The sequence below is a fragment of the Rutidosis leptorrhynchoides genome, chromosome 11 (genome assembly GCF_046630445.1).
Source record: "Rutidosis leptorrhynchoides isolate AG116_Rl617_1_P2 chromosome 11, CSIRO_AGI_Rlap_v1, whole genome shotgun sequence".
Taxonomy (NCBI): domain Eukaryota; kingdom Viridiplantae; phylum Streptophyta; class Magnoliopsida; order Asterales; family Asteraceae; genus Rutidosis; species Rutidosis leptorrhynchoides.
The window spans coordinates 174,601,674-174,608,109 of record NC_092343.1 but is presented as its reverse complement, the minus strand read 5'-3'; positions in this window follow the sequence as shown (position 1 = coordinate 174,608,109).

Genomic DNA, 6,436 nt, shown 5'->3' with positions numbered 1-6,436 from the left:
GAAGGAGCGGGTTTTGATCGAAGGCGTAAGAGGCAACTTTGTTCTCCTCTTTCTTGGCTTCAAGGTGATACTAGCGGTAAGCTCTAACTCCGAATTTCGTTTTCGTGTTCTTCATCTAAATTTAGGGTTTTTGATTGTATGTTCATACATGGTACCCCACTAGTTGTTAATGGAAGATAATAACTAGGATTCGGGTTTATTAGTGATGAAGGCGGATTTTGGGTTGGTTGATGATTTGGCCTTGTTTAAGGCTAGTAAATGGTGTATAATCACTAGTGTTAGTGATTATGGAAGTGTTGGAACTCATTTGGGTGTGTTTGGTTGACTAATTTTGAAATGGGTCAAAATTAGGGTTTTGGTGTCAAATTGGGCAAGACAAGTGTTTAACACTTGTGTTCGGGTTTAATTGGCTTATTAGGACCATTGTCACTAGTGTTAGTGGTTATTGGTTGGTTTGGGCGCGGTTTGAGCTTGGAGGTGCATTTGGGTCGAGATTGCACTAGTTGTCAATTTGGGTTGGTTTGTAAATCCTCCCTAATTGTGCTATTTGTTATGTGATAATGGAATAGGTACGTTCCATTGGCATTGCGGATTTTGGTTTGGCATCCATCAAGACTTCAAGGTGAGTGTTAATATCCTATGTGCATATGTATGTGTAGGATGGGTGCGGGTCGAGTGAAGTGGTTCTCGGTTATAGAGCTCACTTCACATATAGGTGGATTTGATGGACTTATGTATGAGTCCAATTGGCACGGTTGTGCATTTTGGTTGACCACCTGTGGCGAGGTGCACACTTTGTGTGTACGTTATCACTTGATATTGTGTTGTGGATTTGAATACCCCGATGATGTGGGGTGTGATTGGAGAAGTGGATCACGTGTGGATGCGGATTCACGATGACACGTGTAGTTCGGTCATCTTATCGGAAGTGAGTCTCGTGTAGTTCCGATTCACGGTGACGCGTGTAGTTCGGTCATCTTATTGAGGTAGTGATCTCGCGTGGTTTCGGATTCACCAAGGCTCGTGTAGTTCGGCCAACCTCGATGTTGTTGTGTGATTGAAGATAGTAGTCTCGTGTGGATGCGGATTTACTAAGGCTCGTGTAGTTCGGCCAATCTTCATTTTGGTAATTGGTAGTTGGTTTTGGTATTTGGGTTAAGGGGTTAACCTTGGACGTTTATATATTGTTATATATATATATATATTAATGTAATTGTTGTGATGTAGCTAACCCTCCGGGTGTAGCTTATTGGCGTTGTTCACATCGTCGTAGGCGAACTTATATTTGTTGTTATGTTAGCTTGTTGCTTAGTGTTCGTACCGTATGATTAGCTTAGCTTGCTTTTATGCTTGGATGCTCCGGTATGCGTTAATTGATTATTTATGTGGCGTGTCCATTTTATGCATATATATGTATGTAGTATATTCTCACTCACTAAGCGTTAGCTTACCCTCTCATTGTTTACTTTTTTTTTATAGATTTGCATGGAGGCGGTGGCTTGGGTAAGCGTGGGAACTAGTGGACTTGCGTAGTTTGCTTTAGAAGATGTGCTTATGGATTTATTAGGATTGGGTAGCGTATCCCCAATCACCATGCTCGGTTTTGTTGAAATTTAAAATAGTCGGGTCGTGTTTGCTCGTTTGGATATTTAAACTATGTATTACATGTTTTAAAGCTTATTGAACTTATTATTGTGTTAAAGATGTTTTTGGAAACATAAATGGGACCTAATTATTAATGTATTAAAGGAAAAAAAAATTACGGGCCGGTTTAAACACGGGTTGGGTTGTTTCAAGTGGTATCAGAGCATGGTCTAAGGGATTTAGGTGACTTGAGATAGGTGCCTAGACTTAGACTTTTTGTGTGTGCTTATTTGTTGCGGGACTTGTAGGAGTACGGGTCAGAATGTGTTATAGTTAGTGCCTTTTTTGTAGGTGGACTAACGTTTATATTAGTAATGCGGATATTATTAATATATTATTGTGTTGTGATAATAATTCTCGCGTGTGTTTATATCGCGTAGAATTTTGTTTGTGTTTGTTTATATCATCGAGCGAGGCGGTCGTTGTACTAACGAGTTGATACGACGTGTGTGCGTAATAAGGACTTGCAAACCTTATTACGGGTGCAAATCGTGTCTAACAAGTGATGTACGATGAGTGTTTAGCAAGATAGGGGCGGTATTGTGTGTGTGTTTTCTACGTTCGTGATCTAATCGCTTTTGCATTCCTTAGAATGGCGACGGGAAACAGGATCGAGACGAACGATCTAGAGTTTAACGCTAGAGTTTCAGCCGCCGTTGCGGAGCAAATGAGTGCGTTTCGAGAAGAAATGGATAGGAAATATTTTTGGAATCTCGGAATAGTGGTGAAATGGAGCATTGTCTTAAGAGCTTCATGAGGACTAAACCCCCGATGTACGACGGAAAACCGGATCCTTTGATAAGCACAACTTGGATCTCGGATGTCGAAGGGTGTTTTCGTACTATTGAATGCCCTCCTGAGAAGAGGACAAGACTCGCTACTAGTTTGTTGCGGGGTAGGGCAAAGGATTGGTTGGATGGTAAGATTGATCTTGTCAGTGGTGAGCCGTTTATGGCGTTATCGTGGGACGAGTTTAAGGAGGAATTCTTTGATGAGTTCTGGACATCAGCTGACTTGTCGAAAATGTGTAATGAGTTGCGAAATTTGCAACAGGGTTCTATGAATTTGATTACTCTCAAGACGACCTTTATGGCGAAGGCTCATTTTTGCCCGGAGTATTTGGGAATGATCGGTTGTTGATGGAAGATTTCTATCGAACTTTGAATGATGACTTGAAGAACAAAATTAGCAGAGGTTACGCGAAATCATTTGCGGAATTATTCACCGTGGCTAGAGGTTTCGAGTCTTATTCGCAATCGAAAAAGGGTGAACCTTCAAGTGGGAGAAGGGTTGTTTCGTATGGTGCTCCAACTAAATGGACTAAGGGTCCGAGCGTGAGCACAGGTGGTACGCGGACGAGTATGTCGGATTCTAGTACGCCTAGATGTTACAATTGTAGCGTGAGGGGTCACAAGTCTTGGGAATGTTCGGTGCCAAAGGGTGATGGTATGGTGTGCTTCATTTGCCAAGAAGAAGGACATCGTAAGTCGGAATGTCCCGAGTTAGTGGGGACGGGTGCGGCAAGGTGACGTTAAGGTACGTTTCATTTTAATAAATATGTCCTTTGACTATTTATTATGTACCGTTGAGTTTGAGTTTGTTAGATGCATTGTGTTGTGCATGTTATTGATATGGGTGACGTTCCTAATGGAAGTACCCTATGGTGACGTTTGATTGCCGGGCGAAGGGCGTAAGACTTGGTGCAACCAAGCATTCCTTAGTGTTGAGAAATGTTCTACCAAGCCATGGGAATGGGTTTTGGTGTTCGAATGTTAAGCGCGTGTTCGCTTTCGTGTTGAAGTTGATAAACCATGAGGTTCGTCGGGCGGATTGGAACCCGAAAGAGATCGAGTGTTTGATCTCGATGTATATTGGTAAAGGAGTCTACATGACGCGACATTAGGTGCCTCTTTCATACCTACTAGCGTGGTGTTCGACTCCGATTGTGTTGCGGTTACATTGTACTTAGGGTACCGAAGTGAAACCCTTAGGTACATGAGTGATCAGGTGAAATTTGACAAACTAAAGCAATTGAATGATCGCGAGAGTATAGTTTGTGTAATTTGTGGTACACTTTTTGTTCGAAGTGTTTAAGGATAGGTTAAGATCCTTGGTATGCTCAAGGTTGGAGCAAGATATGGTGATGGGTCGTGTGAACCCAATTATTGGTAAAGTATACCTTTGGTAGCATCGTACGGTCGTACAAGATGCGGTTATGGAACGTAGTTCTAAGTGGGGGAGTTATACTCCCGCACGAGGAGGTTTTAGTGTGATATTTCGGATGACGCTTTTAATTGATCCGAAATTTGTGTTGGGACCTAGTTTTGGTCTATTTGTGGTAGAGTACAATTTCGGTTAAATTGTACTTATGATTTTGGATTTGAATTATCACCGAGGTGGTAATGTGGTAAATCTCGTTGAGAGATAATGGACATGTTTGGCGAGCAAGGTGAAATCCCTCGGTTAAGGGATGTGTGTGTCGGATTCTCTTCTAGAGAATTATTGTTTTGTACCTATGTTTGATATAGGTGGTTCTTGCTCGATTGTGTGAATGGTTAGTGGTATCCGTTAGGATTCACTATGGCGTAGCAGAGCGCAATGTTACGCAACTCGTTGTTCGAGGCCAAAAGGGCGTTGATTGGTGAAGCATGACCTTCGGGGTCCGCTGACTTCATTATGGGAGTAGTGTTATATTGGTGAAGCATGACCTTCGGGGTCCGCTGACTTCATCATGGGAGTGGTGTTATATCGGTGAAGCATGACCGTTGTCGGGGTCCGCTGACTTCATCCGGTGTTGAGATCGGGAAGTGGATCGCGAGTGTTTGCGGATTCACGATGACGCGTGTGGTTTCAGTCATCTTGTTGCGCAAGTGAGTCGCGTGTAGTTCGGATTCACAAATGACTCGTGTGGTTTCGGTCATTGTATTGTGGAAGTGAGTCGCGTGTAGTTCGGATTCACAAATGACTCGTGTGGTTTTGGTCATTGTATTGAGGAGTGAGTCTCGTGTATTTCGGATTCACAAGTGACGCGTGTGGTTGCGGTCATTCTATTGGGATAGTGACTCTCGTGTAGTTCGGATTCACTAGGGCGCGTGTAGTTCGGCCAATCCCGATTGTTGTGCGGTGGAGGTAGTGAGTCACGTGTGGTTGCAGATTCACTAAGGCGCATGTAGTTTTCGGCCAGCCTTCATGTTGTGTGATCTATTGGTTGTTTTATACGCCGATGGTGGGGTCGTAAGGACCATGTTGTGTGATCTATTGGTTGTTTTATACGCCGATGGTGGGGTCGTAAGGACCATGTTGTGTGAACTATTGGTTGTTTTATACCCCAATGGTGGGGTCGTGAGGACCATGTTGTGGGATTTAGTGATGCGATAGCCGTGTTTCGCTCACATGTTGTTACGGGTGTGACAATAGTCGCTTTTGTACACCTTGGGATTTTGCGTTGCCATAGTCGTTTTGGGCGCTATCAATTTTAGCCGTTTGATTATGTTGTACGGTAGTTGCGTATTAGACGTGTTTGCGCACTACAAGGGATGTTAAGTGGTAAGTGTTATCCGTTAGATTTCACTTTTATTTGGTCTTCATCGGTTAGATGGTTGACTTTAGTTTGGGACGTGTTTACTTTTAGCATTGTACATGGTAAGGTTCGCTAAAGGGTTGATATCTCGGTACGAGATTGGTGGAGTTTTTCCGCTATGAGGGATTGAGCAAGTTTTAGTGCTCGGATTTGTGGTCTTGATAAATCGCGAATGACGATTTAGTTGTTGAGGGTAACTCTATGAGAAGAATTGCCTAGAGGAGTTGGAAGGATACGGGGCGGATTCGCATATTCTAAGTGATCGTTATAGACTTCGGATGTTGCGTGTATTGTACCTCTCGGAATGCGTGCAAGTGTGTAATTAGTTAATGAATTAATCTTCGGGTTAATGAGGAATGTGTTGGAAGTTGGATTGGAATGATTGTTTGAGAACCATCGAGTGTAGGTTCGATTTGGTTAAGTGATTAGGATCACGAGGACGTGATCGAATCTAAGTGGGGGAGAGTTTTAACACCCCATTTTCCCCGTACATGATTTACAGGTGTATCGCGTATGTACGATAGGTGTAGGAAGGAATTGAGACATGTTAAAGGAATTGAGACAAGTTAAAGGTCGCGGCGCGGAGGAGTGGGTAGTGGAGCGACATTTCAAACAAATCAGGATCAGGAGGCATGGTAAGGAAGGCACCAGACCACGCCTTGGGTCGCGGCGCGATAAGGCTCGTCGCGGCGCGGTATTTCACTGGTTTCAATTTCAGGAGGCTCGACAAACAAGCATTAAAACACGCGTATTCTCGCGGCGCGACGAAGAGGGCCGCGGCGCGGCGTTCTGGGCGGACTGGTACCAGATTTTTGTAATTTTAAATGAAGTTCAAGGGCATTTTGGTCTTTTCACGTGTGAGCCAGATTTGAGGTCTTAATCTCATCCACTCATTCATTTTCCTTTATTTCTTTTTCCTTTTCTTTCTACTTTTCCTCTCAAAACTTCAAACCTCAATTGATTCAAAGGGATTTTTGGAAAGGAAGGAGCGGGTTTTGATCGAAGGCGTAAGAGGCAACTTTGTTCTCCTCTTTCTTGGCTTCAAGGTGATACTAGCGGTAAGCTCTAACTCCGAATTTCATTTTCGTGTTCTTCATCTAAATTTAGGGTTTTTGATTGTATGTTCATACATGGTACCCCACTAGTTGTTAATGGAAGATAATAACTAGGATTCGGGTTTATTAGTGATGAAGGCGGATTTTGGGTTGGTTG